Below are 24526 nucleotides of genomic sequence, written 5' to 3'. Positions count from 1 at the left end.
ATACTTGTCCGAGTTCGATTCCGAGCCCAGTAGACTCGGTGACCCTCACTCAACTCGGGAATCGCCCAAACTCGGCGATTTTGGGCAATTCCTATTTCTCTAACCTGGAGTCACTGCTGAAAGGTATGACAAAAGTTCTAATTTTTGCATGCATCATAAGTTATAACAGCAATTCATTAAAGTTGCATGATTTGGATATTTGTGAGGAAAGATGGAAGAGTAAATTATTGGTGTCTTATGAAAATGAAGTGCACACATTATCTAGGTTGGATGGCACAAAAAGACTTGTTGAAAATTTCATCCACAAAGACACCAAGAAACCAGTATGAGCAAATTATTCCCCTTGCTGATCTGCAAATGATTAAGAGAACAATGGAAGAAATGAAATCAGCCTTCTTGCATATGATCCATAATAAAGATGTAGCCACCAAGATTGCAAATGAGGATTTATCTATCTAAGGAGACAAAGGGAGAGGTTAGTGAGCTCACCATTGAGCTTAATTCCATGAAGCTTGCTTTGGAGTGTCTAACAGGCACTTCTTGAAGTGGAAGGACATCTCTATGAGGCCAAAAAATTTAAGTAGGAAAATAGAGAAAGGGCCAAGGAGATCAAGTAGGTAATTGAAGAACTTGATTGCATTCAAGAGGTTTATGATCTAGTCCATTGTTCCAAGAAATCAAAAAATCAAATTTTGGATCAGCAATAGGATTGGTTTGAGTTTGGGGATGAGGATAATCTTCATTTTTTTGATAACCCATTGTTTGAGACATAGTTTTAGGACTCTACCAAAAATCGCCAAAACTCATTGGACTCACGAGTCTTGGAGCTCGCTGAGTCCAAGTGCCATGGACTTGCAAGCCGTTTCTTGGCTAGTCTAGACACAGACTCGTCGAGTCGTGGGCATGGAATCGCACAAGTTTTGGTCAGGGACTCATGAGTCTCGACCCAGAATTCTCGTGCGCCCAATCAGATGTCAAGGCAACTTTACAACATGTTCTTTACTTTTTGATCATTTCTTGCCTCTTGGTTGCCAAAAATAGGTCTGCACATTGAGAGTTTTGGAAGAAGAGGAGAAGACGAGCGTACAAGATCGAACTAGAGCCAAGTACGAGCGAGGAGCAGCAAAACTGGAAGCAATGGACGAGGATGGAGACAGTTTTGTTTTTGAATAACAATGAGGCCTCAATAATTGAGTTACATTAGGAGAGGAAAGAGGAAGATGTAGATTTGATTTGGTTGTTTTTCTCATTTTGACATATCATTATATATAAACATTTCTAAACTATGATGTTGTTATACATTTGAAAGTTTGAAACTATGAGTATTATTATGAATTTATCATTCAAGAATGATGAAATTTCAAATATTGAGTGTTTGAAGATTATATGACATGTGATATGTTTGAATTATAGCTCTTTTGTTCTCTAAATGCATTATTTTTTTTGTAAAACTACAATTTTCTTCTTTGCCGAGTCCTAGCCGAGTTTTTTGCTGAGTCCTGAGTCCGAGTTCTATTTTGGGTTGTCGAGTCCGCGTTGAGTTCGAGTTCTCAAACTATGGTTTGAGATAGGTGCTGATATGTTGTTTGTTAATCCACTCTTTTAGTTGGGTGATGGAGAACTTTCTAATTTTAGTGATGTGGTTGGTGATAATCACAGGATTTGGGACCTAGGTGAAGTTTGTAGCTATGAGGTGTTGACTTAGGATTGGAGTTGTCGACAAAATTTCACAATCAATATCACTATCCACTTTCCAATCGGCCTATTTAGTTCTTGACATGTAGGTGAATTGGTATGAAATTCCAGCCCAACAATGGAGTATTTTGTGGTTGGGGTTGGTTGGTAGAGGCGATCTAGTCATATAAGAATATTTTCAGCCATTTCCATGGTCATATCTATGTTTTTCCTATGTTTTTAGGAGTATTTCATACTAATATTTGCTGCCCTGTAATGTCCCCTTCTTAGTAAGGAGTAATTAGTGGTCCATTAGCCTATTCCAGAGACCCGTAGGTTGACTGGAATTAGGAATTAGGGTTTCCTATTTTTGTGGAATGCTGCATGAACCAATTGGTTCTTGTTTGGTAAGGATTCTTCAATTCCGATTGTGGATTCCTTCTGGGTTTTCTGAGGGCTTCGCATAGGTATAACATGCATCTTGTTCTGAAGTGATTTTTGAACTTACTATTTTTAGTAAGTTGGTGGCAGCTGACTGGATTTTAGGGTTTTTCGAGCTCATTCACAGGGTTTGATGAGCATGTTTTTCAGAGTAGTTTTCATGACTTACTATTTTTAGTAAGTGTCAGTTTAGGCAATACTATTTTTAGAAGTCTTGGGTAGAACTCCAATCCAGTTCAGATTAGTGACTTTCTACACTTCAGTTTACAGTTTGATTTGGCAGTGATCAGTAGTTGATTTATAATTGATTCATTAAATATTATTGCTTTATTCTAAAGTTTGATATTTAATTATTTTTCTGATCAATTTTGGAGGTATCCTAAGTCACATTTTATTTCCCAAGTCAGGATGGCGCCCAAAATGAAGTCATTTCACACTATGTAATATTTTCTCATGTTTGAACTTGTGTACCTTGGCAAAGTTCAACTAGGGGGGCCTAAAGAGGGACGCCATGTCTTGAGGGGGACATGTAATGAGATGCAAATGAAATTAAAGGGAATTTGGCGCCATGTTAATTTGAATTTGAGATCTAGAAATCTATAAATACAAGGTTGGGCACCTCATTTTATCATCTTGGAGAAATTATAACGTTATGTTGTTGAAATGGTGATTGAGTTTGAGCTTCGGAGTTGTGGCTTCCTAGCTTGCACATTTTCGTACTTGAAACACAGTCCCTAGCTGATCAATTTGTTTATTGGAGAAGTTTTGAGAGTGTGTTTTCAGTTTTTAGTGTGTGTTCAGTGTTTTTTGTGTTACTGGTTTGGTGTGGCTAAAGTGAAGTTTTGTTCATATCTCCCTTCCCATGTGTCAAATCTTTTTGGATAGTGGCTCATCGGATTCGTCTTGGCTGGGTGATTATTCCTCTGGGATGGCGTGCTTTTTAGTGTTAGTTTGGATTTTTGGCAGCAAATCGCACTTCCAGTGCTGGCCGTACTTTCTTGGAGGTGCCTTGGGTTGCGTTCTGTTTGTTGATGGTATTTTTGGTGCCGGTTTGTGGTTCTATCTTGGTCGTTTTGGTCATACCTTTCATTTGCTTGTGTTCGTGTGCAATTTGGAGCTGTTTTTGGGGAGTTGTGAGACTTTCAGTGTTGTTGGTCCATTGCTGGAGTTGCTGGTCTTTTACATCAGATTTGGTTATTTGTGTTTTATCTTGTATTTCTTTGAGTCTTATTGTTATGATCCTTAGTACTTCATTATATTCATCATTGTAATTGTTGGTTAGTAGTACTAACCTCTATTGTATCTGAAGTACTCATTGTAATTCCCACTACATAAATGGAAGAGGCTGGCTTGGCCGTCTTTAGTGTTTATAATTCGGTTTGCAGTTCAGTCCTCCCACTGCATAAGCGGTTGAGTGATCTCTATTTGTAATTGTCCTCCCGCCACATAAGTGGTTGAGTGATTTTTGTTTGTAACTGTCCTCCCACTGCATAAGTGGTTGAGTTGAGTTTGTTTAATAATAAGTCCTTCTGCTGAAATATCGCGGTAGAGTGATTTGTGCTTGAGTGTGTTCTTGTTTACTTGGCTGGTTTACCGCCAAGTTTCCTTGTTTTTACCTGTTGGAAAGTGGAAGGGGCTGGCTTGCCGCCCAATATTGTAATCAGCATTTCCAAGTATTGCATCTAACGAACCCCCCATCACCATATGCTCTCACCCTCCCAGTCTAGGCTCTCGATGATCAAAAGGTGTAGGGTTGCTTTCAGTTGATTTGGATTGCTTAATTCTAGCCCTAACGGGTGATTGGTGTGTTTGTAAAACTGTTAAAAACAAAAAAAAATTGTTGGGGATATTACATGCCCCAACATTACAGTGTTGAGTTTGGCAACTTCAGTTAATGGGCAGATTGATTTTGAGCACTTGCAAGTTTAATGGCAGCTGGTTGTGGGAAATATTTTGGATATAGTTAAGTTTTTTTTTGCTTCATCCTTGATGAGTGATGGTTACTGCAATCATTTCTTAATATTGGTATATATATCTTCAGATGATGCTTTGATAATTGGAGTTGGTTTGGTGAGTTGGTGTGCTGGAGTCTACCTTCTTGACACTTGGAGATATGTTGATGAGGTGTTATCAGTTTATGACCATGGAGGTGTTCCTAGGATAGCTAATTTTAGAGTTGACATTGCAATCATCTTCTATACCAGCCACTTGTCAGGGATTGATTTGCTTCATTTTTGGGACACCATGTAGAGTTATGCTAAGTATTATGTATTTTGGTCGAACAAATTATTTTTCTTGCTGCCCAAGATAGCGACATTAGTGGTATTGCATTTGTAGACCTTATTGGGATGCTTTGGCAGGAGGCCTTTCATGGTATAGGTTTTAGTCTTTTCAAGTATTTCAGTTTGGGTTTTGAGGATGGTCACATTATTGGGTGTCAGCATGGTTAATTTTTTCTAAGATTGACGTGGGACCCTGGGATCACATTTGGCTGTAGTTTAGATCAATTTGGTGATTTTGGTGTGGTATGGGCATTGTTTGAGGACAAGCAATTTTTATGGAGGGAGGACTATACATTTTTGGGTTCTCTAGCATTGCAATTGGTTCTAACCTTCTCGATGAGTGTCAACCTTGTCAAAAGGATTATTTGATGTTGCCAATGAGTTTAGTTAACCTTGAGGACACTTGTACCACTTTTTGAAGTGATTTTTGACTTTTGGTGTGTTCTCAAAGATTCTTGGATGGAGCGTCCATTTATAGTAAGTCGCCTGGTCAGCCCTGATTCTCACTATTCATCATTGGCATCACCCCAGAGCAATCAGATTTCGGTTCCAATGTTTTCCAACCGTTTCTACAAATCAGGTGTATTAGTGGCTTTAATTTAATAAGGTTGCTAAGGTTGCTTAATATTATTTAAATTATTTTAAGGGCACCTTAGTGTTATAGCTCGTTGGAATCGAGATCAAAAGTTTTATTTGATGGATGCTTGATAAAGTGATTAAAGTGTTGAGAATAATTAGATAATGAAATAAATCACTTTTTAGGGATATAAGGCTTATTTAGTTTATAGAGTGATTTTATATTGTGTTTTTCAGAAGGTTACTAGAAAGTTTATAAAAGGAGCTTTTGGAGTTCATTTAGCATTATGTAGATTATTTGATTTCTCTTTGGTAAAATCCTTGGGGTATATGGGATTGAACTTGGTTCATCCTAGCCTTTTGGAGGATGAAAACCCTCTCGAAGAAGATTTACATGGTGGTGAGAGATCCTCCCTAGTTAATGTGTTGAGATTCAATTGGAGTCTCAATTTGTGTGTAAAGGATTTTGCATAATTTTTTTAGAAAGAAGAGTTATCTCTTCAGAGTTTCAAGTTTGTCAGTTCAAAATTATTGGAGTTTGATTTTGTCTATCTTGGAATTTGTTGTTCTTATTGTGGAGTGTGTGTATCATGGCTATGAGTTAGAATAGAGATAATTAAACAAATAATGTACCTTTTACCCAACCATCCCCTTTGGTTTTCTGGTATGAGCCGAACTCCCTTATTGATTGCTATCAAAAAGGATGATGTATATGAAGGCTTTCAGCCTTACTGAAAAGTCAATATATTTTCAAGAATTGATTTTACCTCCACCATGTCATGTCCCCTCCTTGATCGTTATATACATCCTAAATAAAGTAATTATTATTATTAATTAATATAATAATAACAACGAATTTCTATTTGGATTAAATTTATTAAATATATTATTTAATTAATATCTATTAATATTTGTTACTAATAATATTCCTGAAATATTCAAATAAAATTAAATAATAAAATAATTTTATTAAAATAATTGAATGTACATATAGACAATTATACAGACGATGTTTCCTAAAGAAACAATTGATAACTGAAAGTAAAAATAGAAAAAATCTATTCTACCTAAAATACATATTGACCATTAAACAATAGTAAGAATATAGTTGCCTTGGTTATATTGAGTCTTGACAATCATGAATATGTGAGTTGTGATGCCCCCATCTCTGAGAGCAAACATTCTAAGTGCATAGGGGCATAGTTCACCGAGGTGGTCCAAATTTGGGAAGTCTCTTATGGAGACAAATTTGAAAGCAAGGTTAGAAATTGTAAATGGAAGTCCACGATAAAGACAATACACAATCAGAAGATTCATCATTATTGATGATATAAATGGATCGACTATGGAAGGATAAGGGAATTAAGATTACAAGCAGCATCATAGCAAGTCTCCAATGTATACACCCAAAACTTCCAAAGGATTAAGTGGCAATACTATAAAAGAATCGTAAACTATTGGTGAATGGTGAAGTCGACTACTAGTGATTGTGGAGGGGTAACGTCATTAGCAAAAACAGCGATTTCTCATCGAACGATACTCCTAATCTTCAGAGCATTGTCTTATTAAAGGATGACGATTATTCTAGCGAAAAAGACTTAATGATATAGATTAGCATATAACAAGCTATCAAATTATCGATCGGTATCTTCTTAAAACGTCATGTGTGGGTCTCATGCACAAGGAGGTGCGATTAAGAAACACCTCTCATCCACTATCAAGCATCGATACTTTAAGGAGATCGACACCGTTCCATTTAGGATCAGGAGATTATTTTTGCCTTTTTTATTCTCTTCCATATTTGGATTGCTCTATCGAGCAGTGGCCTTCTCAGGGCAATTTGGAAGGCATCAGGGGATTTTGTCTTTGAAGGACAAGTCAGATATAAGCATTTAGGAGCAGGGATCAAAATATATGGATAAATGACAGCGATTACCAAGAAGAGATTGCCATTAAGGCACATTAAAGCTGCATAAAAGATAAAGGCAGAAATCAGTAAAGGCAACCAGACCTTGCATATATTTATTGTCATATCTGGAACAGTAGTCCATCATTGTGTGCAAGCAATTAGGAACTGCAGATTGGAAACTGCTACGGTGGGTGTAGATAGGTAAGGGATGTCACCTATGTATAGGTAAATGAATATAGTTAATAAATATTTTAATATATATATTAACGAATATTAATAATAAATATTTAATATATATAATAATGAATATTTTAATACATATATTAATGAATATTAATAATGAATATTTTAATATTTATATTAATGAATGTTAATAATGAATACTAATGAATATTAATAACGAATATTTTAATACGTATATTAATGAATATTAATAATGAGTATTTTGATACATATGTTGAGGAATATAAGTAACGAACATTTTAATATATATGTTAACGAATGGTTCTTAGGTATTGATGAATATGTATGAACATAAGTAATAAATACATATCAATGAATAGTAGAAATATATGTTAAAGAAATAAATGTGAATATTGATTAATGAACATTTTTATGAATATATGTTAGGGAATACATGTTAAATCAGGAATTTGTAAATATGGATTAAGGAATGGAAAATAGTAATCAAATGCAAAAATGTATTATAAATGTGATTACATGTTGGAGGCTATAGGGAGGAAACTCACTTAGTCTAAGGGAGGGATTATGATAATCCCTAGGGCAGTATATATACTGAACATTGATATGCATATGTATGGCTTGGTTGACTAAGTTCAACCAAGAAGGGACGGATCTGGCCGGTCCCTTCTGAGGACTTGGATGATGGGATGCATCACCCAAGGCAAGGAATGGACATAAGATCTTCCTTGGATGGCTTGGGTGTAAGAGGTTACACCCAAGACAGGAATCGAACTAACCTTCGATTTCTTGGATGGCTTGGATGTAAGAAATTACATTCAAGACAGGGGTCGAATTCACCTTCGACTTCCTGGAGGGCTTGGAACCAAGATGGGTTCCAAGAGGGCGAGCTTCACGACCGCCTAAGGACATACTTTTGTATGGCATTCGTATCCTTTTTATTAGATAAAAATTGTGATTATGTTAATTAAGTATTTTAAAGTTAGATTAGTTATATATATATGTCCGTTATATTCTAACAAACTGTTTTGTAGGATAGTGATCTCTAACTAGTAGGGACATTACACACCATAGCCTTCATAGGCTTATTAGTTTTGGAGCTAGCAGACAAATAAGCCCGATTCATCTTGTAAGTCCTATTTGAATTATTTATAGAATGATGGCGTGGGAATTTTTTATCTTGGTTGGGCCTATAGATAACCATTGGCACAATCATTTTGTTTGGCTAGGTGAGTTAATTAAAAGGGAGTTGCTAGTTTGTGTGTGGTCAACGGAATTTGAAGTGTGGTGTGTGTGGGATAAATTTTATTTCCTTAGTGAAGCATTAACTTATGATGAATATTGGCTGATTATTCTTGGTCGACTAACACCCTTGTGCTAGAGTCGAGTTTGAGGAGCAAAAGGTGAAGACTGTGTTGGTCATTGCTAGCCGCTTTAGGACTTCCCATTGTTGGGTGATGCTATTGGTTTATTTGGGCAAAGATAGGTGGCAATTTGAAGCTGTGGTTGGGCGTTGAGAGTGGTGACTACTAGATGTGCATTCTAACATTTCTTTGCTAGTTGCTACTATATGGGCTCCTATTGCTGGGTGATTTCAGTATTACGGAGATGTGAGATTGATAGCAGGTTGTTGGGCAGATTCAAAAGTATTTCCTTAGCAGGTTGAAAGACTTTCTATTCATATTTTTGGCATCTAAGTACCTTGTTGGTGGGCATATGGATTGAGATCTTGTTTTTGTGTGCACCTTGAAGGCTCTAGCTAGGTGATTAAAATTATGCGTTGGGTGTTCGCTATTGTTTAGTGGTATATTGACTTACACAATTCTAAGTAAGCGATATAGAAAAGTTGGATGCTTGAGTCGGAGATGATACCTGCTGTGTTGCACAGGGGTTAAATATGAGGACATAGACTGCTGTTTTCAGTTTTGGACATGAAGACCACCAGGCCAAGTGAAGGATCAGATTTGTATCATGAAGTATCTTCTTACTGTATGAAGGTCATTGGTTGTAAGCTAAGTTACTGATTCGGGTACGGATTGTTGGTTGAAAATTTTGTACACTTAGGGGAAATATACAAAATTGTGGTTTCAACCACAGCACACGAGTAAAAACTCTCCTAATTAAGGGAAGGCTCCCCCTATCTAACTAAAACTGAAATAAAAATAGGATGGGACAGCAGTCTTCCTTCTTTCTTCAAGAAAGACAATATCCTTTTCTCTTCACAGAAAAGGATAGCGATTGAATATGAACAACAGTAATTACTTTCAAGTGAAATGAGAGAAAGGAAATGAAGTTTCCTGAAAGTGCAAAGACTTCCGTCACTTCCTTCGGGACGGGACAGCAATATCAAGCTCAAAGACTTGACTATTGGAAGTCCTATCTACCCTTTGCTATACTAAAATTTACAATGAATAAAAGATAACAGCTCAAAGACTGGAATAATCTATTCTTTCAACATAAAGACAAGAAATAATGCGAGCTCAAAGACTTGCTGCTATTTCTTATCAAACAATAATTTTCCTCAAGAATGGACGCAAGCTCAAAGACTTGCTGTTCCTTCAAGAGAGTTTCCTATTCTAATTAATCTTCTCTACTTGCAGCTCAAAGACTTCAAATCAGATTGGACTAAGCTCCTTTAGAAACACTTTGCATAGAAGAAATAAAAAGATTCAAACTCAAACATGTAGCTCAAAGACTCAAAACTTGAGTAATCCTTCTTTATTATTCTTCCAAAACCTTCAATTCACATTCATAAGCTCAAAGACTTCTTGCTGTAAATTTGGCAGAGTTTTTGCTTGCTTTCCAAAAAGATAAAAATTACAATGGACCTCTCAAGTATTTATAGAATAGGAGCCTTGAGAAAAAGGTGGGAGGATCCTAACTAACTTGAGAGATTCTCTCAACCACCAAGACTTATTCAATAAATAACTGAGACTTCATTAACTAACTAAGAGTTACTCTAACTAACTACAGTCCTAATCGGACACAACTTGTTGTTAACTTACATGTAATTACAAAAGTACAAGTAATGTGTAACTTGCATTTTACATAAACTACTTTTACATGTATCTTGTTAAAACAAAATTACAACTAAGAAATTACAAAAAGAGAGAAGATTCAACTAAGTGCTGAAAAACACTTAAGTTGAATTTTGTGAAGACATGAATCCTTGAAACTTCAGGATGCTTGCTTGTAGTTCCTCGGGATTCGGTTCATGAGTGTTCTTAGCAACTACCATAGTCTTCACAATAGTATCGTGGCAGCGGAGAAGCGCGGAATTGTCTTTATCCAAGATGGACTGAATCTCATGCAAGAAGGCTTGGTGTTTCATCAATGTTTGAATTGAAACTGCTGAGAATTGTTCACTTCTCCATTCACTGTGAATCCTCATTTGTAAATCTGCAAGAACCTCTTCTTCTGGAATTAGCTCTCCATCCTGACTTACTATGTTGCAAGAGACCCTTTCACAATGTGAAACAATACCTTGATAAATTTCATCCCGGAATTTCCTTGCATTGGTGATCTCTTCGATGAGGGATTTAAGAACAAGAGTTTTATTTTCCATGAGTTCCTCGAATTCCAAGTACATGACCCTGGAAGAAATGATGGTGTGATCCTGCAAGATATTGAGCTGTTGTTGGGGCATGGTACGCCACATTGCCAGACTTTTCTCAACATTTTCCAGATTCCTTTTGAAAGTGTTAGAAGTCTGATCCAATTTCTCCTCAATGGTTTCCAGCTTAGACATTATTTGAAAAATGTCTTTTATAACTTGCACGCATTGATCATGAAGCTGATCAACCCAGGAATCCAGTGCTTGTACTTTCTGAGCAGCTCTTTCCACTCCACGAATCGATTCTTGGGAACCAGAAGAACCAATAGAGTTACTCCCTTTGGCAGCAGGTTTTGTGATTTTATGGATGGCTGTCATGAGCTGTCGATTTTCTTCTTCTAGCTTGTTTTTCTTAGCAAGAAGATCGTCACATCTTTGCACTAGTGAAGCAACAGAAAACTGGGCATCATGTTTAATAACCTCATGTGTTTGCTTGCCCAATTCTACCTTTGTAACCCTATAATCAGCAGCTGACATTTCCTCAAGTGGTTTATCCGCAATAGGTTCCACAATTTCAGCTACCTTCATCTTGTTGCTATCAACAGTTACCCTGGAAATAGTCTTCGCCTTCTTAGCAACTTTGGATCTGGACTGTTTGAGTTGCTGGTAGTCGAAGGCATCAGGTGAGATCTCTTGCTTCTTTCTTTTCGGGGTGAAAGAACTAAGCCATGGAGGCAAAGTCATCAACTCACTTCCTGTAGCAGCTGTAGGCAAAGGAGAAGCAGTTTCTGTTTGAATCACTGTGGTCACCCTGGGAGGAATATCTGTTTGAATAGCAACTATGTTTTGCTCAGTTACCAACGGACATGAAGATTGCCTCATGAATTCTTCAAAACCAGAAGTGGAAGTGTCAATTTCTGATAACTGAATGCAAATGGGAATATCTTCAGGAACTTTCAACATACTTTCTCGCTGTTGATCAAGAGAAGGCTCGTATGCTGAAATTGGAACTGCATTCTGAGGAGACTCATCAATGAGCAAATCAGGAGGAGAAAGAGGCGTGTCAATGGAAACTGGAGGAATGACCTCGTGAGGCGTGTCTAGAACTGGAGACCTAGGCGCATCATCAGATTGCTGCCCCTCTTCTGGATTATCCAGATCAACCACCTGAACATGGAACCGCGATTTCTCCTCCCACGAGTAGTTGTTTCTTCAGGTGGAAGCACTACTGCACGACTAACTCGTAATTTGATCCTTGTGCTTGAAGATGAAGCACCCTCCTTATTATCAATCTGGATCTCAGACTTCCATCCAAGAGGCCCTGTAGAATCATCTTCCTTTCCAACCTTGATTTTGATAAGTCTAAAAGCATTGCTTTTCAACCATGTGTTAGTGTTGGCCAAGATGGGCTGAAATCTGTCAAGAATGGAGACGCACTCTTTATGTGACCATTGAATCAAAGGAAGTGGAGCTTCCTCAACCCTCCGTGAAATGTATTCAGGATCAAGTATACGCCCGTCATCAATCATCCCTTGTGGGATATCTGCCAAGTTCAAGTCAACAATTTGCTCAACAGTGAGCCTGCAGTAATCCATCTTCAGGACTTCAGCTTCTGTGCGGAGATCTGCCCAGATGTCTTCAATGCGATGAACATGTACAAAGGATTTCTTGATCTTTTCCTTCATACCTCTATAATCAAAATCAGCCCTAGGTTTGAACCTCTTAAGCTTGATTTCCTGCAATTCAACCTCCATGGCCTTAGCCTTCACAGATGTGACAAGGGAGTATCGACCAATTTTCAATGGATTTGTGCTGGAGATTCCCATTCCGACCTTGTGTCTAGCAGACTGAAGAGTATGAATAGCCATAATCTGTCTTCCCAACTCCATAAGAATTATCCTATCGGTCGAGTATCTTGGAAGCATGTATGGTTGTCCATCATAGCACCCAATCCTCATGTAGGTGAAGGTGGGAAATTGCAGGAATAAGCAGCCATACTCAGATACCTTGACCCATGCTTCATCTGACACTCGTTTATTTCGGAGATCCATGTCAAACTGACACATAAAATATCCAAAGAATGCGTCTTGGACTCTTCTGAAATGTAGTCTGCTAGGTTTCAAGGGCAGCTGGTCATAATATTCCCAAACTGGTATGAGCGAGCGATCACCCTTGGTAGAAAGACCTGGAAAGTGTCTAAGTGATGCTGCTAAATATACCAAATAAGAATTCATAAAGAAGGTCATAGTGGTAGGAACTGCTGCAAGTTGTTCGCACAAAGCATCGCTGATGATTTCACCCCATGAAATGTGATGCGACTGCCGTATGAACATGATGAATTGATACATCCATGGCTCAAAGACATTAGAGTGCTCAAGGCCTATCATTCTGCTGAGAAGAGTGATGGTGTCTCCTATCTCCCACTTGAAATCACAACGGTACAACTTTTCCCATCTTGAGAATGAAGGACGTGGCTCATGAATCCACTTATTGATGTGGCGCTTGCAATCTTTTTCTCTTTTCACATAATACTTTGCTGCATTTTCTTTGGTGATTTCCATATAAACAGGTGCAGGAGGTATTTTGAAGACCTTCTCGATCGTATCCGCATCAAGATGAATTATGGCTTCACCATCATCATTTTTTATGACTCTTGACTCTTTGTCAAAATGATGGGCGCATGCAAGAATAAATTCAGGTTCTAGGGCAGCCACTGGGAAAGAAGACGCATGATGGATATGGCTGTCCAACAGCCGCTGCAAGTTGTTATCCTGTGGATCTTCTACCCTGTGAATGAATTCCGCCATATCAACGTGCCCTATTTCTGTATCCCTGATACGATCCAATGGAGAAGATACCTGGGAAGGTGCAATCTCATTCTGGTATTTGTCATATTTGTATTTCATTTTCTTTGGAGTTGGCGATGCCGGCAAATCTGACATTGATTGCGAACCTTTAATGCTGTGATGAAGACTTAAAAGGGTTAAGGCCACATCATAATCAGCTGCAAATATAATTTTTTCTTTTTTCAAATGGGTAAAACTTTGATCTCTGAATTTCACGGTTTTGTGAGAAGAAGAGGGAAGACATGTAGAAATGGGAAAATCTTGACTTTGACCAATTTCGGATCTTGGGGGAATTTTCGTAAGTATACAAGTTGGAAAGTACATACATGCAATCGGGATTTTAAAACCCGAATACAAGTATACTTGTAAATTCGAAAATGGAGAAACGGATGGAAAATGGGGTTTTGACTTGCGGGAAATGATGGAAATGAAAAGTGCGGATATGGGGAACGTGGATGGATAGAAATGGGAATATCCGGGATAGTCATTTTCATGAAAATGGGAAGATCTTTTCAACATGTAATCCGGTTTTCAAAATCCGAATTTGCAAGAGAGAGGTATTTCACATTTTTCAAGCTTGGAAATTTAACCAAAAATGATTAATTTTCTCAACCGTAAGGGAAGAACAAGAATTTCCAGCGAACTTGCAATCGAGATTAAAAATCTCGAATACAAGTTAAGATGGAATTTCGAGAAGAATAGTGCAATTTAACAATTGCATTTTAGAGGGAAGATTTGTTTCATGAAAACCAATTTTAAGGGAAGAACAACACATGCGAAGAACGTAACAAGAAACGAAAAATGAAGAAGACATGAAAATAATAAAAAGAAGAGAAGAAAGGAAGAACATACCTTGATTGGAAAATCAAAATGCTTCTCCAACAATGCAATACTTCTTGAGATGAAGAAGCAAAACTGAACTATTAAACCCTTATCACGTTTTTGTGAAAATGCCCCCAAAAATGGCAGCAATCTTAAACTTGCAAGAGTAAAATGCCAATGAAAGTGTTCCTTCCAGGTTTGTTGAAGCAAAACGATCAAGGTATTTGCTGGAATAATAACACCAAAGGTGTTTGAAGAGATATTAATGCCAAAGGATTAAACACGCAGCCAAGAGAGAGTCACGTTTTTGTTAAAACGTGGCATTTATCGCATATTGCACATTCAATGCACCATTAAATGGTGCGAAACCTTTCTTACCCTCCACGCCTTAGGAAGAAAGGCCAAAACGATTTAGGAGTGTGGGCAACATTGAAGATTTAACCGCTCAAATCGTGGCATTCATGAGGCACGTTTAAAAAAAAACGCAGTTGCTGTTTCTTAGGGTAAAAACCAGTGGATTTGTCTTTGAAATGGCATGATAGATGTCAAAAAATGCAAGAAGATAGGATGCAAACTCAAAACGCCCCCATCATCCAACGATTCATCCACGAATTTCGCCTTGAAAAAGTCCAAAATCGCTTCATTCTTGCATTTCGGGTTTTGAAAAATGAATGACAAGTTCGATTTTCTTCAAAAGGAAGCAAATCGGGTTTTAAACATAAAATGACAAGTTCGATTTTCTCCTTTTTCCTTTTCATGCTCAAAATCGGGTTTTAAATATAAAACAACAAGTTTAAAATTTCACTTTTTCACTCATTAAGCCAAAATCGGGTTTTTTTGGACAAATGACAAGTTTAAAAATTGTCAAAAATGAACTTTATGCTAAAATCGGGTTTTGAAAGACAAACTGCAAGTTTAAAATTCCTTGTAAGGGGGAAATAAAATCCCTACAACAAGTATTAAACACTTGCACACATGTAATGGGGATTTAAAATCCCTATTACATGTAAAACCCATTAAAGTAGGGGTTTTTTGGACAAACTGCATGTTTACTTGCAGTTGAGCTAAAAAACCCCTATTTTAACTAAAAATGACCAAAAAACAATAAAAAGATAAAAACATTAAATGGGAAACTTAAAATAAATTACAAGTGACATATTTGAAATAAAAAAATGCACATTTAAGTGATCAAAAATTCCCCTACAAAGACCACAACAATGAATATCATTAAAACTTGCAGTTTGAAGAAAATTCTCCACCTGCAGTCTGGGTTTTAAAACCCGAATTTGAAGGAAAGGCATAGCAAACGAACTCAGAATTAGACGAAATTCGAAACGTAGTTCGAGAACGGACTGAGGATTAAGCTAGTCCAAGGATTAGTCACAATTCTGCCTCGGGAAGCGTGCCATAGAGTAATAATTTTTATTTTTTCATAAAAATTTCCTCGTAGTGGTCCTTCATTTTTGGAAACAAAAATGAGGACAACACGGATTCGCTGATTCGACAATTTTTTTTTCTTGGGTACAGGTATGGGTACGTCCGTACACACACACACACACACACACATATATATGTTCAAACATCAAAATTATATATATTTTTCGATGCATTTCATGCATCACAAGGGGTGAAATTAGGGTTTAGATGCTAAAAAATATTAAAAAGGGTGTTTTTTAATTGTTTTTTTTTTGTTTTTATGACCCGCGGGCCCTGCTTTTGGGAACCCATGGGCCTCGGTTCTCTTGGGTCCGCCCAGGTTCTCCCTGGGTTCCTCCCAGGTCTTGCCCAGGTGGCTAGGTTCTTTGTGGGTCCTTCGTGGCAGGACCCACAGAGAACCCAACCACCTGGGCAGGACCTGGGAGGAACCTAGGGAGAACCCGGGGAGAACCAGGACCGGGCAAGAACCAAGACCCAGACCTAGCCCATTTTGCCAAGAACCGGTATCTTAGGTTGTAAGTCAACCGAATAGCTAGTGTACATGGGAATACAATCTCCTATATTATATGTAAGAGGTCTGGAAACTATTGTTATTTATCTCTGTAATTCATTCTTACATAGTATAATAAAAAATATTCCCTTGTCATCAATTATTAGTCTCCTATATAATGAATGCCAAACTAGTTCATAAAATGTTAATGTCATAATGATAAATCATTGCATTAAAATCTTTGCAAAAAATAAACAGCATAACATCCTCAATCAGATTACACACAAACTGTTAGTCACAAGGTTTATTCTCTAAACATTGAGGGAAGTGCAAAAAATAAACAGCATAATATGCTCAATCAGATTACACACAAACTGTTTGTCACAAGGTTTATTCTCTAAACATTAAGGGAAGTACCAAAAAAATTTGGTTAGCAATACCGAGGTGTATATTAAAAACTAGGAAACATTAGACTGCCCATTTATCTCATCTGTAAGAAAACTAGATTTGATGAAGGTGATGGGACCAACTTGATAGGATGTGGGTGCTTGCTCCTTGTTCATGATTGTTGTAGCTTGATTATTAGTATGCTTCTTGTTATCAATGTGACTTGCTTATCCATATATTTGATGTGATGAACAAAAACTACTGTCGTCTTTGTCAGCAGCAACTACTGTCGTCTTTGTCAGCAACATAAGCTCATAAAAGCTTTGACTTATTCCATTGGGGGAAACATGGTTATCACCATAAGCATTGCCTTGTTCAAGGTTTCCATAATTTGTTTTGACTGGTGCATAATCCTTATGGTTGCTAATGACAACTTTTAGAGGCTGTTGTTGTGTAACAGTGGGTTTTTTTCTAGCAATGGAAGAAATATTGAGACTTTACCTTAATGATGTTTACTTTGAACAATTAAATTTTGTAGGTACATCAGTACACTCTTCACTTGCAAACATCGCCATGATAATGTTTGCATGAATAACATTAATTCTCATATTCAAAATGATGAAAAAAAAAATTCTTGATGTATGCTATCCCCAAAACCCCATTAACATCTCAGCAAGGTCGATGGCTGTTTTGGATCCTTTTTTTGGCATTTGGGATGATAATTACATTTAATTCTATGGTAACTTACAATGCTCTTTCCAAGTTGCCAAGTAGTCCTGCAATTGACTGTACTAATAAAAGGGAAATGAAGTCAACTTTTGCTGAGTTATTTTCAAGTTTTTAGCCAAGTATCAAGTTGTTTCTTTCTTCACAGCTTGTCAAGTTGTTCCAAAGTTCAGGTTGCATGTGTGTGCTTTATAGACATCAAAATGAATATACTAACATGTTTTAAATAGGCAAATATCTATTATTGATGTGTATTCTATCAATGATGTTTGTACTTGTTTTTATGTTTGTTTGATGCCCATTGAGTGGCCTTTTGTGTAATTGATGAATTTACTTTTTTGGTGTGAAAATTCATGTAATTTTTTATTGACAAGTACGAGATATTTTTCAGTGTGTCAAATTATGATGTTTTATGCAGTTGAATCCTGATTAAACATCATAATTTTTTGTTCATTTTTTGAGATTTTCTGAGTATATGCCTAATGTGAATACTAGTCTTTCCTTTTAGCTTCACAAGGTCATGGGAACTAAGAGAGAAAGCTAAAATGATACAATCAGGAAAAAATAGGAAACAAAAAATTATGTAGAATTTGCATGCAAATGGTGATACCATTTGTCTGCTTCACTGAACTGTTCACATTTTGTGTTCATTTTAAATTTAACTATTTTTTCTTACTCTGGTGATTTGAATGCTTAACTTTCAAGTTTTTACTCTCGAGAAATATTCTACTTGTATTATAGTTCTTGTTGTACATGTTCTACCACATACTTGATACTTACCTGTCACTGATTGTATGTGGATGACAAAATAATAATAATTTGCAGTTTCAAATGCTATTGTTTCTAACACAGTAAATTTAATGAATTGTCTAGATACCTTTGCATGGTGGGATTGGGAACGATGGGAGAAGGAAATCGATTGGATGGCTCTTCAAGGAGTAAATTTACCATTGGCTTTTACAGGGCAAGAGGCGATTTGGCAGAAAGTGTTTCTGGTAATCCTTGTCATCAAATAAATGTAATTAATATAAAGAGAAAATATATGTAGGCATGTTTTATTCTTTATGATACTAATATACAATGCACATTTTCATGTACGTTATTGCCACTGTTGGTCAGCAATAATCAAACATGAATTGAGATTTAATTCATTGTTATCCAATATACTTAGTCAATCCCTTCTTTACATAAACGAGTTGCTAAATAATCTATTTTTCTCCATTATATCTGAATATGGCTAGTTATTTTGTGTTGCATGTATATTTGTTTTCTGTATTCTCTTTGGGATTTATTGCATGTACGATTTCTGCCCTAAAGCAACATTTTTTTCTCTGCAGTCTCTCAATTATATCTCAACATCTTGGTATATTAGCATGTTTTGATATATTGTTGTATATATCTAAACATTGACATATTTTCTTGAACTTATAAATTTATATCTCTCTCATACTGCTAACTGTGCTGCTAATATTACCTTTGTAAATGCATGTTTCGTGTTCGAGTTTCTATCTTATGCTATTGGCATTGAATATGCAAATTTGAAGTGTTTATCAACTGACAACAGCGTAACATTTGAAGTTTTTCAAATTCCTATCTTATGTTAGCTGCATTGATTATGCAAATTGGTGTTCTTCAACTAAAACAGAGTAACATTTGAAGATATTCTTCTTTTATGTGCCCCTGAAACTTAGAAAAATAGTACCTCTTAAGCTTTCCATGATTCATTCTGAGTGTAAAAGTAAAAAAATTACATGGGGGAAAATGGGCTGCAAATTCAGGTAATTTACTACAACTGCATAAAGTGAAAGCGATGCTTCAAAAGATCCTCAAAGTAGCTTTTTAGTTGAGATGGACAGTCGCAAGATCATTAAAAATGTGATGCCGGAGCAGTTCAGAAATGAGTTTGTCTATCCCACTGTGTCTACAAATCACTGTGGTTATTACTCATCCTGGGTATCCTTGTCAGGCTTTGAGTTTTCTGTATGTAACATGTATTGGACAATGCGATTGAGGTGTAAGTTCTCAAATCTGATTTTAGTCGAGACAAGGCAGAAATTCAAAATTAGACTTTTGCTGCCATACAAAATTTTCAGTTATAATGCACAATAGCTTCCAAAGTAGTGTCTTTGGGGATAAATATATAATGTCTTTATTTTATCTTCTGTATCTGTTGTCCATCCACGGGGCACATTTGGTAGATCTGTACAGTCACATTTTTATTTGGTTTCCTTAGCCATTATTTTTTCTTGATTTTGAAATATGCCAATTTTTCTTTTGGGAGGCATTTAAGTGATTGTTATATAGATAGATCTTCAGATGGACAGATTTGAGAGACATGCAGAAAAATGATTTATTTTTTGTTACTATCAATTGTGATATTCTTATGGGAGGCTTCCATGTCTGCATTTTTGTGCTTTCTCCAACTATTAAAATTTTTTCTTGTCTTGCCAACTGAAAAAAATTGACATAGTGGCTCTTAACCTTCTCTTTCTTTTATGTGATTTTATGCTTAAACAAGTTCTGTATTAGTCATCAACTTTCTCATATGCTGATGTTGTCCTAAGATGATAAAACATTCAGTGGGGTAATGCTTTTTCACTTCCTGCTGAGATACAACCAGCATAACTATACTTTGAAGTGAATATTTTTTGCAACTATATTTGGAGATCTATATCTATGAGATTCATTTGTTGTTTTATGCCCACTTCCTACATTATTTGTGATACAGCATTGAACTTCCTCAACTTTATTGGAATGTTAATTAATAATACAATTATGCTACTAATTCCAATGTTGTTATCTTTTGATGACCCATTTTTTTATGCTGTCACAAACTGCCAAAAACACCATGGGTGGAATGGGTAACAGGATTTGGCTTCACAAGGAGAAAGTACCAATCTGCAGATAAATGGAGTTTATCTAGGCCCTAAATCTTGCTGGCTGTGGGTTAGGAAAACTTAAAATCTTCTAGATTGGTGGACATTCTAATTTCTAATGATGTCTCAAGACTATTGCTTATTAAAAGATCAAGTCTTTTCATGAACAGTGGTCAACTGCTCTTAATCTCATTAAAGATCTGCCAGGCATTGTTCCAATGTAGGATAGACTCCCATTGCTTATAAGTGCATTTTGGCAAGAGATCTGCTTAGGAAACTGGAGGGGATCTTGAGGAAGCAATGTGAGTCTAGCTCACATGAGACTCACTCGTACTGAAAACTAAGCAATCCTTGTAGTCTGGTCCTCTGCAGTCACCTCAGCTGATACTTGTTGCCTTCTCTCACCTCTTCATCAGTGTCACAGATGAAAATTTCTTCCAAATTTTTTCTAATTTCTCTGTAAGCATTTTGTTTCTCACTGAAGATGTCTAATGGCAACTTGGTTAAATTGTTCAAGAGTCAAGACATGCGTAACTGGGGGCCTCTAAATTTTATCCCTTATTTTTGCATTTATTAGCCATCTTTCCTAATGACACTGTTTTAACTATGTTAATCTCATTATTACCAGTGTACTGATGCAAAATTTGTAAATAAAAACTATGCTGTTAGTATTGCACATGGTATTTACTATTTCCTATTTACTATGTCAGGAATATGATCCCCCATGGGACAGTTCTCGAAACTTAGCTAGTACTAAATATTCTTGTAAACAGCTTGCATTGTAGAATATTTTTAGTTATTCTTGGAGAGGGAATTTCCTATCTGCCTTCAACAATGTAAGATCCCTGCCAATTCTATGCTGAACCTTCTTCTGAGTTTATTTGCTGCTGATTGAAATCTAGAATGGTTCCTTGAGGTTTTGTGCTTAAGTTTATTGTCAATGCTTGCTCAGAGTTTAAGTGTGATAGAATAGCAAAGATAGTAACATTTTGAACCACAAAATGAATGAATATAATCGACTGATAAATAAATCAGAGTTCTGATTTTAATGAACAGCAATGTAAATACTTCCAGAACTAAGGATTCTAATTATTCAGAACAACAAGTAGCATACCAGGAGTCCAGTGCTTGCCAGGAAAGATACCTTTTATTGATAGAACTGGTGAATCTGGAAATACAGGAATCTCCCGATGGGGCCAATACCTCCAATGATATTTATTATCATCTACTATAATTATCAAAAACAATTATGGGAAAAATAAAAAGTTTTGCTACAATTCCCTTCAGGCTCCCAGGCAAGATCACTGAATTTGATCCATTTTCCACAGTGAATTGCTGATAGCCATCACATATGCCATAATAAACCTGAAGGAAAGATTTATTTTCTGTTTACTACTGCTGACAATGAATTTATAACAAATTTGAAACCCTATCTGCTGCTGAAATATTTATTTAGCACTTCAGGTGCCTCCAAGGTGTACAGCCTGCCCTAGGAAGCCACGTGGGAGCTGGAAATGAATGTGGTAGCCTTCAATGGCATCTAAAACTTGATTAATATGCTGTCACCAATCTGATAATGCTGCTGTAGGTCTGATTTTGATGCACAAACAAGAATTTTGGAAGAATTCTTCAGTCATGTGAGTTGGGGTTGTGTCCAAACTCACCTCCCTCTAAGAAGTTTTCGTTTCCCAAGGTGGAACTGCTGCTGGTATGCACTTGCAGAGCTCAATTCCAAATAGAAGCTGTAAAAATAATAGTCATGAATGCCAAAAAGTTGCCGTACAACTCCCTTTTGTGCTTCTCAAAACCTCACACCCAAAGTAGGGTTCTCATATTCCCATATCCCAAGGGAATATTCTTTCCACTTAGGCATCCAATTTGAGGGTCCAATTCAACTTTAAATCTTGCCCACTTTTTAAAAAGAAACAACTTGCCTAGGTAGGCGTTCCAAGGTAACTTTATGACTTTTAAGTTGGAATTAAATATTCTTCCTTTATAAAGTTACTTTTATAAAATATTTCTATTTTTAGAATAAAGTAACTTTATAATGAAATATCACAAAGTACAAATAAAATAAGCTATCCAAGGCCAAAAATGGCTAAGTATGGATCCCCTTGGTAGCATTAACATCTCCTGTCCACTAAATTTCACCTGTGGAGATGGCTAATAGGCAAATCTATGCTCCTAAGTGATCACTGGGAAAGTGGGGACATTACAAACAATCTCTTTTTTAGAGCTATTTGTTCCACCACAAGTCACTTGAACCTTATCACTTTATGTGCTTTCTAGAGTCTGTCATTGCTTAATATGTTTATGTTTTTTGAGAGAAAATAAATTCTATGAATTCTTCCCTTGCTTAGAAATGATAGCTAGGAAATTATCAGAGCTAATATCTCTTGTCCATTTGACCATACATTTGCAACAATGTTGAACAAAATCTTCTTTCTTGTTGCCTTGGAATTGTGGTAACTTTCTCCTATCAATAGGAAGTAATTCTGATTCCTCTTTTTGTTCTATCAAAAATTATGTGATAGAAAATCATGCACTCGTGTCTCTATCTTCAGATCTCATTTCTCTGCTAGATTCTCCTTTGGTAGAATGTCATACACTCCCATGTTAAGATGGTTGCATAGTCCTAAGGCTGAACTACAGAAGGTCGTGAAGACCAGTTTTGATGATTCATTTGATGAGCACATGAAAGAGATCCTCAGGGTAGTTTCTTTATTCAAATAATTTTTACTATATTACATATTTTTTGTTTTATTTTTTTCAAACAATTTTTGACATAGTTTAGTTCTCTAATTTCATTTTTATATGTTCTCTTGTTTTAGATGTCAAAATTGTTGGTTAGGATTCTGCTGTTGGTGTATGGGAATAAAAACTTGGACTTGATATGAATTGAAGTTGTTTTTCAGTCTATGATGTGTATAGAACTTTAATTTTTATCTATATATGAAGGAAATAAGTGATATGCTCCCTAATATCCGTATATGCATGCTTTTGAGGATTTTTTAAAACAAATTTATGTGTTGTTTAATGTTCAAAATTTTTTCTGAGTTTTTCCCCTAGTTTTTGCCAAGCCCCAGTTTTTGAATTTTCGTGGGTCAGCCAAGTTATTGTTGAGTCTGATGGTTGAAATGCATATTAAAGGATAACTGACACTTTGATGTCTAGTTCTTATATTCTTGTATTAATTTTTTCTTTGACAAATCGCAGGCTATCAAAATCTTTTAATTTCTATTATGTCTTCACCTTTCAATATTTGGAATTTTCCAAATATTTTTGTCGCTTGGTACTTAGGTAATCAGAAACACTTCAGTTTTAGATGAAAAGTGTCAAATACTATGTCACAGGATTTATTTATAAGGGGAACTAATGTTTCATTGTTTGCAATAAATGCTAAAGGTTGTCTATGTTTTCTTTCATACGTATTATATTTTTTATACTGAATGATAGAATTCTTGGTGACAGAGATACAATTTGACCAAACCAGATTTAGATGATTTCTTTGGAGGACCAGCATTCCTAGCATGGTCACGGATGGGAAATTTACATGGGTATGATCTTCAAAGTGTCAACTCTATAGAACCAACTAATCTTTGACTTCTTTCTACTGAATGCCGATTCCCTTCTTTGAAATCTTTTTTATTCCGTCAAAACTGTTAATGCATGGTAGCTTATGCAAGATAAGATCTCCCTAACCTTCCTTGTTCTGTTATTTACATGCTTCATGTCTGATTTATATTGCATATGATTTTCGGATTGTACAAACACTGCTTATCATTATGCCATCAGGCTAACAACCCGATAGCATATTAATGTCAATTGTTAATTGGCATTAATATGCTATCGGGGTATTAACCCGATAGAATATTAAATGCTATAAGTTATCGGGTTAAATTCGCCGATACATACTTGCTATCGGGTGCATAACCATTGACACCGATTCACATCTGTTATCGGGCATATTTGTTATCGGGTTTAATGAATACACCGCTTCATTTGGAATTAACATTGGTTAACAAATGCACCGGTTGGATTACATACATCGTGCACTTTGAATCATCGGTGTTTATATGAACCGATTCATTATATTGATCAGTCATTATATTATGTTATTACAATATGCTATCGGGGGTTTTGAACCGATAATCAGCATTGTGTTAATGGTATAATTACAAAGGCACCGATCAATGGGTGCATTGATCGGTCATGCCTAAAAGGCATGACCGGTCAATACACCAATTGACCGGTTGCCTAAATGATATATATGCCAATTGAATTCATTTGGAGAAGACATAGAAAA

At 36.3% G+C, this 24526-nt stretch overlaps 1 pseudogene; it reads left to right on the top strand.

The window, feature by feature from the left end:
- The window catches only part of LOC131860376 (alpha-N-acetylglucosaminidase-like), a 302730-nt pseudogene that overhangs the window by 5775 nt on the left and 272429 nt on the right, over window positions 1–24526 (top strand).

The sequence above is a fragment of the Cryptomeria japonica genome, chromosome 11, assembly GCF_030272615.1.
Source record: "Cryptomeria japonica chromosome 11, Sugi_1.0, whole genome shotgun sequence".
Lineage (NCBI taxonomy): Eukaryota > Viridiplantae > Streptophyta > Pinopsida > Cupressales > Cupressaceae > Cryptomeria > Cryptomeria japonica.
Note: the sequence above shows the minus strand (reverse complement) of the source record. Positions and strands in the feature narration are given on the sequence as shown.